This window comes from Panthera pardus, unplaced genomic scaffold, assembly GCF_024362965.1.
Source record: "Panthera pardus isolate Hobbes unplaced genomic scaffold, ASM2436296v1 HiC_scaffold_12, whole genome shotgun sequence".
Taxonomy (NCBI): domain Eukaryota; kingdom Metazoa; phylum Chordata; class Mammalia; order Carnivora; family Felidae; genus Panthera; species Panthera pardus.
In genome coordinates this window covers 23,158,159-23,171,332 of record NW_026526677.1, presented here as the reverse complement: position 1 = coordinate 23,171,332, position 13,174 = coordinate 23,158,159, and the positions used below count along the sequence as shown (strand labels likewise).

General features: G+C 38.0%; 2 pseudogenes; both read left to right on the top strand.

Annotated features, from left to right (window-relative positions):
• The first annotated feature begins 3,977 nt into the window (after nt 1-3,977).
• Nucleotides 3,978-9,621, top strand: LOC109245154 (profilin-1-like; annotated as a pseudogene).
• A 2,347-nt stretch (nt 9,622-11,968) lies between these two features.
• On the top strand, nt 11,969-12,908 carry LOC128776239 (developmental pluripotency-associated protein 4-like; annotated as a pseudogene).
• The last annotated feature ends 266 nt before the right edge of the window (nt 12,909-13,174 follow it).

The following is a 13,174-nucleotide window of genomic DNA, read 5'->3' as shown; positions in this document are numbered from 1 at the left end:
GTACATCTATTTGTGTTCATGTATTTGTCACCAAAATGTTTATACAAATGTCCTCATGAAGTATTTATACATAGCACCCCCCCAAAAAAAATATATATATATATATAATTTTAAATTTGAAAGGAGTTTCAAACAACTGCTGTGAGAAAAATTAGGTTTATATAAAATTTTATCAAAAGCAAATACCACTTTACTAATAGGCACGTTAGGAAAAAACCCCAAAGCCGGACACATATTTAAGACAGTCATTAGCACTAAACATACAGAATGCTAGTGTGAAAGTATCAGCCCGAATATATATTTAGAGACAGCCTCCAAAGTTCCAGATGTTCTAGGGGTGATGTGACACCAGTGAGGTCTCGTGCTGTGGTGCAACCACCCACTTCCCAACTCTGCCGTCACACTCGGTGGCGTGTGAGGGATGCTGACAGAACTGCATGTCCTCCAAGATGACCAGCGCTTGAGCCACCTGTAACCCCAGAAGACTCACCACTGAAGCCAGTCTGCAGGAGATTGTGATTAGAATCAATTATCCATGCTTAATTAAAAGACAATGAAGATATTCTTGTCACACTTCTTTACCTCAGTTCTGACCCAACTCTCTAAGCTGTCAGCTGGATTTCTGTCCCCTGTGTACATCTCTTAATCTCAGACTTCCCCAACTCCTAGAGCCCTTCTCCCATGCCCTCTAATACATGTGGTCTAAAACAGATCTTCTACACTGTAAGCCTCCACTCCAAACATTCTTTCCCACAACACCTCTCTGTAAATTGGAGTGACAAAGCCCCGAAGCTCTCTTAAGGGTGACTACTCCTTTCTCTCACACTACACGCTTGCCATGGGGCTGGGGCTGAAGGTGGAGGAGTATTCTATTTGCTCTCATTCCTGGCTCCGAATGAGTTCTCATCACTCCCCGTCTTAATAAGCTTGGGCTGCTATGGCTTAACATCACAGACTAGGTGACTTAAACAACTGACATGTATTTCTCACAGTTCTTAAGGTTGGAAGTCAAAAATGAAGGTGCCATTTCTTGGTGAGGGCTCTCTTCTTTGATTTCAGGTAGATGCTATCTCACTGCGTGCTCACACTACGTTTTTTGTTTTTGTTTTTGTTTTTGTTTTTGTTTTTTGTGCACAGGAGAGAGAGAACTCTCATGTCTCTTCTTATAGGGCACTAAACTCATCATGCGGGCACCCTGCACATGACCTCATCTAACCCTAATTAACTTCTAAAGACCCAGCCTCCACATACCTTCACACTCGGAATTAGGGCTTCAACAGAAGAACTGAAGGGGACACACAGTCATGTAATTCATAACACTCCCTTAAATCCCAACTATTTTGAAATTCACGTTATCTGACTATACTACATAACATTTCGAAATTTTGTACTCAATAGAAATCATTCACTTAAGTATTAACACCTGAGTCATTCTCCTCTTTACCTGTAATTGTTGCTTATTATATGGTCTTCAGCATTTAGTAGGTTGAAGGTTCATGTCACTGGGGCTTTCAGATCTTGTCATCCTTATTTAAAATTTATTTGATATAAATTTTTCCTCTTGCCTGTCTATCCACTTCATCTCATAGTAATTTCTAGATTTTTTTTTACTTCCAATAAATATATGACATCTCAAATCTTGATTTAAAGTATCGTCTCTTGGGGTGCCTGGGTGGCTCAGTAGGTTAAGCATCCAGCTTCAGCTCAGGTCATGATCTCATGGTTTGGGAGTTCGAGCCCACATTGGGCTCTGTGCTGACAGCTCAGAACCTGGATCCTGCTTTGGGTTGTGTGTGTGTCTCTCTCTCTGCCCTTCCCCCATTCATGCTCTGTCTCTCTGGTCTCTCAAAAATGAATAAACATTAAAAAATTTTTTAATAAATAAAATATCCTCTCTTACTACAACCTTCTAACATTTAAAAAAAATTTTTTATGTTTTATTTTTTTTGAGAGAGAGTGAGAGAGAGCAGGGGAGGGACAGAGAGAGAGGGAGACACAGAATCCAAAGACAGGCTCGGGGCTCTGAGCTAGCTGTCAGCACAGAGCCTGACGTGGGTCTGGAACTCGCAAACCGTGACATCATGACCTGAGCCAAAGTCTGACACTTAACCAACTAAGCCACCCAGGAGCCCCTAATCTTCTAACATTTCAACTCACTGACTTTGCATACATTTCAACAATTTTTTTCTTTCTCTGAATCGTACAATCCATTAAATTTATCACTTTTTTAAGTGTTTACCAGCATACCCAATCTGTGGTCTGATATGTACTCTTGTACACAACTTATATTCCTTTATCCATCACCATAATTTCTTGCTCAATATAATCAAGATACATAACCCACTATTCCTCTGGGTTTCTCACTTGGCAAAATCCCAACTGTGATTACATGCAAAACTTCACCTAACTTCCAGAAATAAGGACTGAAACTGATTTGCCTCCCTTTAAATTTATAACTACAAATTTGGCATGCATGATCACAGGAGCCTGTCAATAATACTTGTTTTCATTGGCAATTCCCTTTTCTAGTTTTAGAGACAATAATTTTATACTTTCTCCTCTCAAGGAGAAATTCTCAGATTGACTCCTGGAATTCTAATTCTGCAGCAATATTTTCTCTCACGTGTTTTGACATTGTGGTTTCTTCTCACTTTACTTCTGAAGATTATATTGTATATATTCTTTATATTCTGAGACTAAACATTTCAAGCCCATTGTTAATATTTCTCCTTCAAATGTTATTATTTTAAATTTCTATCTGCTATTTATATCTCTCTCTCTCTCTCTCACTCTCATCTCATTGTATGCAGAGCAGGAGAGAATAAAAGTATATGTTCAGAAGATCATCTTGCTCTAATCCCATTTTTTTCTCAATTAATGTTTTCTTTATACTTTGAACATAATCATGTGTGTGTAATCTTAAAATATATAGTTTGAGCTTTGATATATTTCCTATCATTCAGACTCTGTCTACTGTACATAATTGTTTAGATTTTTTCAAACACATCTTAAACACAGCATATCCAAAAATAAACTAATTTTGTTCCTAAACGCAATCCCCTTTTTTAAAAAGTATAGATTTCAAAGAATGGCAGCACTATCTAGTCTGAGCACACCATTGATGCCTCCTCTCCATTACCCTCGCTTCTCACCATCAATCATTCCCAGGTCACTATCATAGACTACCATGTCTTATCTTGATTATGGAAATAGCATCTAATTAGATTCCATGCTTCTAGTCTTCCTCTTCTTTGGTTTATTTTCTAAGTATTTAGAAAAGCTATTCTAAAATAAAACTTTATCAATGTAATATTCTCATTAAAAGCTTCAAAACATTTTAATGCTCTTAGTCCACCATGAAAAACATTATCGATTACCCAATCAACAGCCATTCCTCCCATTTTTCTGGCCAGAGGAGCCTATCCCCTATAATACTCACTGAAAATGATACTTCCTTTCCTGGATGTGCTTGCAGCTTGAGAGTCAGCAAATAACTCAATCTTGGCCAACTGAACCTGAGACATGACCTATTACAGAGCTTCTCACATTTTCCTCCTTGACAAAATGAGAGTGATGAGTAAAGATTATTGTATTAGCTCCTACTGCCCCTTCTGGCTCTGTTCTTGCTTCTCTGTAGTCTATTCCTAATATGGCAGCCATTTAAAAAGGAAAACCTTTAAAAGGAAGTCAAATCATGATGCGTCTTTTTTTTTTTTTAATTTTTTTTTTCCAACGTTTTTTATTTATTTTTGGGAGAGAGAGAGAGACAGAGCATGAATGGGGGAGGGGCAGAGAGAGAGAGGGAGACACAGAATCGGAAACAGGCTCCAGGCTCCGAGCCATCAGCCCAGATGATGCGTCTTTACTCACAACCTCAGGTGGCTTCCTGTCTCACTCTAAATGGCAAAGTACATAGACTAGCCTATAAATTTCTATATAATCTACACACCCCCATTCTCGCTGATGCCACGCCTAAGATGGCAGCCCAATATGTATGAGACACAAAATTGAGAAGCTGAGGAGTATGTAAATACAACCTGTATTTTATTTTATTTTATTTTATTTTATTTTATTTTATTTTATTTTATGTTATTTTATTTTATTTGTTTGTTTTAGAGAAGGAGAGAGCACATGTGAGTGAGCAGGGAAGGTACAGAGGGAGGGAAGAGAGAGAATTTTAAGCAGGCTCTATGCCTGATGCAGGGCTCAATCTCATGACCATGAGATCATGATCTGAGCCGAAATCAAGAGTCGGACACTTAACCACTGAGTCACCCAGGTGCCCTGCAACCTGTATTTTAAAGAAAGCTGCAAAGAATTTGGATCATAACTTTATAAGAACTTACTAAAAAATGATTGAACAGGCTTTGGTATACTTAGATATCAACTTAATTTTTCCACACCCTTTTTGGCCACCTGAATAAGCAAATGACAGGGGAGAAGGAAAAAAAAAGGAGAACTGTGGGACTTGTGCCAATGGAGAGCTGTGTGTTTTCCTTCCTGATCCCCATGGGAGATGCCTTACCCTAAAGCCAAAGTGAGAAGGCTTCCAAGAGCCACCGATAGGAATTGGAAGTATTTGCAAAAAGGGGAAACTGGTGTCGTTGATTTGAACATTCACTAATGCAGACGTGCTAACCTGTTTCCTGTGCTTATTTAGCAGCAAAAAGATTTAGACAGAGATGGCCAGATGTAAAGAAGGGATGTCAGTGAACAACCTGCACACATACTCCTCTCCCAACAGGAGGTGACAAGGGTGAAATTTTGTATGGGTGAAGTGCAATTGCAGAATATAGCTGTAATCGATACGCCTTGCTGTTGCCTCAACCCACATGATCCATTTGATGTGAGCTGACAGAGTAAGAAGCATGGAATATGCATCAAATGATGAGAGTCAAAGTAAGAGGCTGGCGAAGAGGTTCATACTGAGCTAGATGTCTCCAGTCAGAGAATCATGTAGTGGGTTTTAGCAGTGCATGTACCCACTGACAGAAGTAGCTTTTGAATGCCTGCTACACAAAGGATATTGACAATGACACTTTGCCAAAAATTCTGCTTTATGGCACCAGTATCTGAGAACCTAGAACCAAAAGAAGGATGAAAGGAGTGAACAAGACCACTACCTTTCCAAACCATGAAAGAAGAAAAGAAATATAATTAAAACAGATATGAAATGGAGGGATAACTGAGTTAATTAGGACTCCTAAATAATTAAAATTGCACAGAAAGTCATTAGATCTGAAAAACGTGATTGCATACTGAGGGCACAGAGATTTTACATATCACAATTGCTGGCACAGACCAATAATATAGAATCATTTTACATTTGTATCACCATAAGTTTTCATATTGCCCAATATAGCAATCCTTTAGATAGATGCTTTGTTTTATATTGCACCCTCCTTCTGGGGAGCACAGTGTTTTTCTCATTTATCAAATAATCGTAATTCATAGAGAAATTAAGACTGAAAAAGTTGATTTCCCCCAAGAGGATAATTATAGGCTTGGTCATAAGCTGTCTCAAATACTTTACTCATTTGAATTCATACACTCCATCTTTGATAATAAAGGCAGTTTTTGTGTAAATCTAAGTTTCACTCTTACATAAGGAATTCTCAGACACTTTTAGTGGAAATAATTTTACTATTTTAATTTTCTCATTCTTAAAAATATGAAGTTTCCCTGGAAATGTAAACTGGTGCAGCCACTCTGGAAAACAGTATGTAGGGTCCTCAAAAAAAACTAAAAATAGAATTACCCTATGACCCAGCAATTGAATTACCAGGTATTTATCCAAAGGATACAGGTGTGCTGTTTCAAAAGGACACATGCACCCCAATGTTTATAGAAGCACTATCAGCAATAACCAAAGTATGGAAAGAGCCCAAATGTCCATCGATGGATGAATGGGTAAAGAAGGTGTGGGTATATATATATATATATACAGTGGAGTATTACTCAGAAATCTTGCCATTTGCAACTACGTGGATGGAACTAGAGGGTATTATGCTCAGTGAAATTAGAGAAAGACAAATATCATATGAATTCACTAATACTAGGAGTTTAAGAGACAAAACAGATGTTCAAACATAAGGGAAGGGAAACAAAAATAATATAAAAACAGGGAGGGGGACAAAGCATAAGAGACTCATAAATATGGAGAACAGAGGGTTACTGGAGGGGGTATGGGAGGGGGGGAAGAGCCAAATAGGTAAGGGGCATTAAGGAATATACTCCTGAAATCATTGTTGCACTATATGCTAACTAATTTGGATGTAAATTAAAAAAAATAAAATTTAAAAATATATGAAGTTTACCAACTTTTTTAGAAATCACTTATGTTTCTGAATGTGTTGAGTGAGATTGTATCAGACCAATACTAACAACTTAACTATTCTAAGGAGTCTGAGGGTTCGCCATACAATCAAAATCTGAGAGGGTAGGTAGGAGGGAAACACAGAGAGAGGAGCATGGCACTTAACTCCTTTTTCCCTCTAGATGCATCTGTTCGTTCCAAATGTGGAGAGGGTACTGAAAAGATGAATCTTTTCTAGTGGTTCCACTAGACTGCAGAGACAGAAATTGGGCATCACACCTGCTAAGATAGAAAGGCCTCATAAAACAAGCCAGGCCTAGAGGAGTTCAAAAACTGGAAGTTTTTCCCTTCTAGAGAAAGATAACATGATATAGAACTTCTAATAATCTTTATAAAATTTTATTAAAATTTTCCAGTACTTAATGACAATTATCCCAGCAGTTTGGAGTTATTAAGTGGGAATATTAAAACAAGTGTGACTAAAATGTTCAATAAAACAGACAATGAGAAGGAGAATTTTGGCAGAGAATGACAATCTATGAGGAAAAAGTTAAAAGCATGTAACTGGAAAATCCAAGATAGAAAGCTAAGAACAAGTTAAGTGGATATGATAATCAAAGGGACACAGCTGAAGAGAGAATTAAGGAAACTGAAGACAGGTTACCAGAAAATATCTAGACTGACACAAGAATTGTCTTGTTTGCTTGATTTGCCACTATACGTAGAGTAACTAGCACAATTCTTAAACATAGTAGGCATCCACCACTTCTACTACTAGTACTTATTATTACTGCTTATTATTACTACTATTACTACCAATACCACTATTTCTAGCTTCAATTATTAGCAATTATTGAACACTCACTATGTGCTGGGCATGATTATGAAAACTTGAATGTGTTAATCCATTTGATTTATACTAGAATTTAATTAAGAGATAACTAGTGTTGTCCTCATTTTATAGATGATAAACTGGAGCACAGAAGATTAAGTAAGGGCGTCTGACTAGCTCAGTCAGTGGAGCATGTGATCTCGGGGTTGTAGTTTCTAGCCCCACTCTGGGTGTAGAGATTACTTAAAAATAATAAAAATGACTAAGTTGTTTGAGGTCATATATTTAGTGAATAGTCAATATCAACTCTTAATCAAATTAATCCTATTATACTGATTCTCAAAAAGATAAGTGTCAATAAGCTGATGAAAAAAAAACAAGCAAAAAGGATTTGAGGGAGAGAATGGGAAAGAGGAAGAGAAGGATGCCTGTTTAACTACTTGCTCAGTTATCTTTTCAAAGTTTTCCATTTCTTTTCTACATGTAAAAGGAAATGTTCCTATGAAAGTAAAATCTTGATCATTTTGATCATATTAGTATAGGATGGGGAAAGGGAAAAATGGCATCTGGTCTACATCCCTAACTTTATTATCCATAATATTATTTAACATCATCATAGTTTCTATAACTTTCAATAGCAAGCAACTTAATGCTAATTTTTTACTGTGGATTTTTGTACTGGGAATAATAGAGTCACTTGTCTATAACTTGTCAGAAAGTCTAGATTAATGAGCTAATGTTGAGGAAGCATATGAAATGCAAAGTAGACATTTGAGAGATTGTCTAAAGGTTTTATTAAAAACAAGCAGAGGGAGTTCTATTGAACACACATGGAATATATGCTGATATTGAGTAGTGACAGTATCCTCAAGGTTCCAGCATCCCCAACTTTGAGAGAATTTGCAGTCTTGAAAATTGAAAAGTCACTGACACAACAAATAATTTGTATTTCTACATTTTATGCTCTAAAAATGCTAGTGTTTGAAATATTTCATCACAGTGTTTAAAATTGTGAACTACTTGAAAAATGAAGAGAGTTACAAGCATCACATAGATAATCCATTTGACTATAAATGTTTGGGGTTTTGGGGATACAAATATTTAAAACTGCCAGGTCTCACTCAAAGAAACATATTTTATATCCCCTGTAGCCTTAATACATGTCTTCTGTTCTTGTTGACCTTCCTAAAAGTATCTATTCACTTTCTGTTTTTTAACAAATTGTCCAATACAGACCATTAATAAAAAAAAAAAAAAAGAGTAGAGATTTTCTCTCAGAAGTGCCTGAAAAAGATTTCTTTGACTTACCAAATAAATATTAATTACATTCATTGTATTAGATATTCTTAAGTCATTTAGAATGGATTTTCTAAAATAGGTTAAGTAGGAAATATGTAATCAAATGAAGCAGGGTCACTATATTTTACACCCAAATAAAACTTAGCATGCAAATAGGAAAGTAACATTTAATTATACAAACATAAATTAGAAAAAAAGAATGAAAGAGAGCATTTTACTTTTTTCATAGTTACCAGGATTTTATTAACAGAGATATTTAAAACATGAAAAAATGATTTAATTCTTATTTAAACCTATTCATAACACTGCAATTATGTTTAAGTCATTTAATGTGTTAATGATAATCACCATTATTAATATTTTTTTATGCTTCTGCACACTCTAAGGTCAAAAGAAGTGATGAAAGACAGCCCCAGTTGTGCTTTGTATCTTCCAAATTTAAAAATTTGATTAACAGTATTCAGAATCAGTGAACTATTTAAATCTTACAAAAATACTCACTTTTCTAAGATGGTCCTGAAAAAGCTTGTTCCTTTATTTGGAAAGTGTTGAGAGTCTATTACATGCCAGTACCTTTGTAGACCCTGGAACCATAGTAGTAAATAATACAGAGAAAACCCTGCCCTCATGGAGCTTATAATTCACTCAAGGGAAAATAGACATAAAAAATTACATCTGCTGGCAGAGCCGAGATGCGTGCCCCAAGCGGTCCGCCTCCGCTGCCTGTAGCCCGCGGCCCCAGCAGCAGCGCCCCCACTGGGTGGAACATCTTCCCCCCACAACCTCGGGGCAGTCGGCACCTGCCAGGATGCGGCCATTGTGTGCTATAAGGACTCGCCTTCTATCTGCCCTCAGTCCCAGGGAAAACCGTGATCAGCATCATGCCAGCTGAGGTTGGTGTCCTAGTTGGAAAAGACAGGTCAAGTTTTCTTCGTGAATGAGCTGACACTTGGGGGCCAAAAATATTGTTATCCAGGACTCGCTGCTGCAGAACGGGGAATTTACCGCGGATCTTCCTACCGGAAGGGCTGGTGGAGCTCTCACTTTCAGAGCCACTATCACCACGACTGCCAAGACGCCAGTCGTGCTGATGGGCAAAGAAGGTGTCCCCTGTGGTGTGATCAACAAGAAATGTTATGAAATGGCCTCCCACCTGCCATGTTCCCAGTGCTGACCTCTCTGTCCCTTTCCCCAACTACTCCCCACTGATTTTCCACCCGTCTCCTTCCCATGCAGAACATACATCATTTTTATTTGGCAGGGGGCATTACCCCACATCCGTTATTGCTGCCAAAACCGCGCGGGCTAGGGGCTGGGGCTGGGGCTGGATGCACACACACCTCCCCCTCCCCTCACCCCTCCTGTGTGTGGTTGGAAAACTTTTTTGTTTGGTTTTTTTTTTTTTCCCCTGAATAAAAATGAGTCTACGAAAAAAAAAATTAAGTCTTATGAAGATTATGAACAATGTGAGTGTGAGTTGGGTTAGGAGCAATTTAAGTATGCAAATATGGCTTGCAGAGGTGGTGATCTATGAGCAGAGACCAGATGACAAAAAGCAACCGAGGCTATGAGCAGGTAGCAGAGCCCCCCAGCAGAGGAACAGCAGGCCCTTCACCCAAAGGAGATTCACATGTTTCAGTAACGGAAAGAAGTTCCTGTGGCAGGAGCACCGAGAGGCAGCTGTGTAGGAGATGGATCATAGAAGAACAAGGAAGGCAGCCTTCAGACCATTAGGGAGCTATCTGCATAGTCCAGGTGAGGATGCTAAACTGATGCGTGGACCAGGTGGTAACGGTAGAGATCGAGCAGAGCAGCCAACACTCAGAATAGATTCATTGCTTGGCTTTTAAGTCTTCAATTTAATTGAACCTCTGCGAGTATTTGCTCTTGATATTACATTTTTAGATTCTTGTGTATCCCTTCAATTAGTTTTCATTCCTAATTAATATAATTTATTTGTTTTTCATTTAATCGTGGACAGCGTCGACCAGGTTGGAAAGAAAACCACATCTGGATCTTAATAAATCAGTATATGTGAGACTATTTATACTTTCACTTCTGAGCCTGGAATAGAAAAGGAGGAATGTAATTTTTAAAAATATAATTTTCTTTCATATAGATTATATATGGTGAGTTTGGCAGCTCTTTCAGGGTTGGAGGCCAATTTGCTGAATAAGTTCTTTTGACAAACTAAGATTTGAAATATGACCAAGAAAGTTATTTGTGAATTTTTAGTTTTTTCTTTAACAAAGATTTCTAAGTGCATCTTTATAATCTCTATCACAAAGCCTTTAACAAGAGATCATTTTAGTGGCACAAATTTTATATGTCAGTATTACTGTACATAATTCTACCTTTTTAAATGCACATCTATGGCCCATTTCTAACTTTTAATTTTAGAAGTTGGAAATCCCCATTATACATGGAAGAAATATAGCCTATGCATATATAATATATATTTTCATGTTAAAGGACAAAAGTCATATATTTGGAGATCTAAAATCAGCTCCAACTATTTCTACTCCAGCTCCTTTCTTTGAGGCAGAACTTTCTTCAAGCCATGCTAAATAATTTTCTACTGTAGCTCAAGCCCTCTTGTGCCTATAATAGCCATGTACAGAATAATAGAACACTAAATCTCTCTAACTGGCTTTGATTTTTTTAAATATGGTTAATTCAATATTTAATTTAATATAAAGAGAATGTCTGGACAAATAATACATTTTTATATCCAAGCTGTCACTTTTATAAAACTACATTACTTCCAGCTCCTACCTCCTCAACATTTCCTAATAATTTAAAGTTTATATTGATAGTTTCAATAAAATCTCAACATAATCGATATTTTTAACTCATTGCAAGCTGCTTTTTCTGGGCCTTCTTGTCCAATCTACTCAAACTCGTCTGAAAAAAACCCTGAATATTCCAATCTCTGAGTTAGTGCACATTATCAGTCATGGTTTTCACATCAAAATATCCCCTGTTCCTCTAGAACCTTCTAAATACTAATCTGTCAAAGCTGAACAAAGATCCATGTCCTCTCTGACACCTTTTTTGACTATTCAGTCAGTTGTGTCTCTTCCTACATTATTCTGTAAGATTCACGTGAGACTTAGTTAATAACTGTCCTTTTTTGCTTCTTTGTTTTGGTACATGTTTATCTCTCACTTCTTGACTGTAGGAGTTCTTTTTGTTGTCATTGTTGTTTAGTTTGAATGCATTCCGAAGGAACATACATTCTCCATTTGAACAGAGTTCCTAGAATATCCCACAGATGTATACCCATTCTATTTATTTTCTTGCTGACCACTGTGGGTGCTTAATTTGATGATTCTATTCTGTATATCTTCTTTAGAGTACAGAACAGAGATAAGTTTCTCACTCCACTAAACTGAGAGATGGAGGGAGCTTTACATTGTCTTCTAGTCATCATTCAGTTGGACAGGGATAAGAAATGTGTTGCTCACATTTCAGAAGTAAGAATTTTTTTTTTTTTTGTCACCCTTGACTTCTCTTTGGATATGGAGAGAGCAAAGGGCATAAAAAACTCCATGAAGAAGTCAGGGGAAGAATATCTGACTTGCAAATCCCAACCTGTGTCAGGAGAAGCCAAAGAAAAATAGCAGGCTTCTAGTAAACTAAAGTTACAAAGAATCTCAGTGAATAGGACCAAACAAAAAAGATCTGTGGAAGATAAAGCTTCCTGTTCAGAAAATACAGCACAAGGCAATGGAGGAGTAAGACTTTGGAAGAAGGTACTGATTCCTTCAGTACTTTCTGAAGTTCCACCAGCCAGCCTGCTTCGTGGAGACATCCTGTGGGCCTGGTGCCAACAGCGAAAGCTGAGCACCAAAGGCCGGAAATTAGATGCACGTAAGCAACTCTGTGAATATGCTTACCCTGATCAAAATAAGAACGTTCCTATCACCACAAAGGAGGCCAGGAATCTCACAGTCAGAAAGAAGACCAAAGACAGACAAGAGGGAAATGTCCCTGGAAAGTTCTGGAAAAAAGGTATCTTCTGATGGAATGCACACCCCTGAAGTGGTTGCTCCCCCTAAGGGTCGGGGGTGCCTGCCTCCTGAAGGGAATCCATACCATTGTTGTGACAATGTTGGGCCCAGATGCTGTGATTACCTCCTGGTCCAGAACTGCAACCAGGACTGGGAAGATGGAGACAATGGAATAGCCACAGGAGGCCTATGGTGTCAGATAGTTTCATTGGGAGAAGTCTGCCTGAAGACACAGAGGGTTGGGTTCACCTGCAATTTCATGGACAAGCCTGAGTACCTGAAAAACGGGAGAGTATGTGTTCTCTTCTGGCTTCTGGCCTGCAATTTTCTACCCGCCCCCCCCCAACTGGAGGACAATATGCTGTACCCCAAATGTGTTCAGAAGAATAAAGTATTAATGAAAAGCCTCAATGAGATTATAATACCAGGAAAAGAGGTACAACTGTGATTATAATTTTTTATTTTTATTTATTTTTGAGAGTGAGCATGCAGGTGTAAGGGAGGAGTAGAGAGAGAGGGAAAGAGAGAGTCGTAAGCGGGCTCCCTGCTGTCAGCACAGAGCCCAATGTAAGGCTTGATCTCACTGTTCATGAGATCACGACATGAGCCGAAATCAAGAGTTGGGTGCTCAACTGATTGAGCCACCCAGGTGCCCCATGCTGTGATTATAATTAACGGTGGGAAGGGAACCATGATCAACTCCATAGTATACTG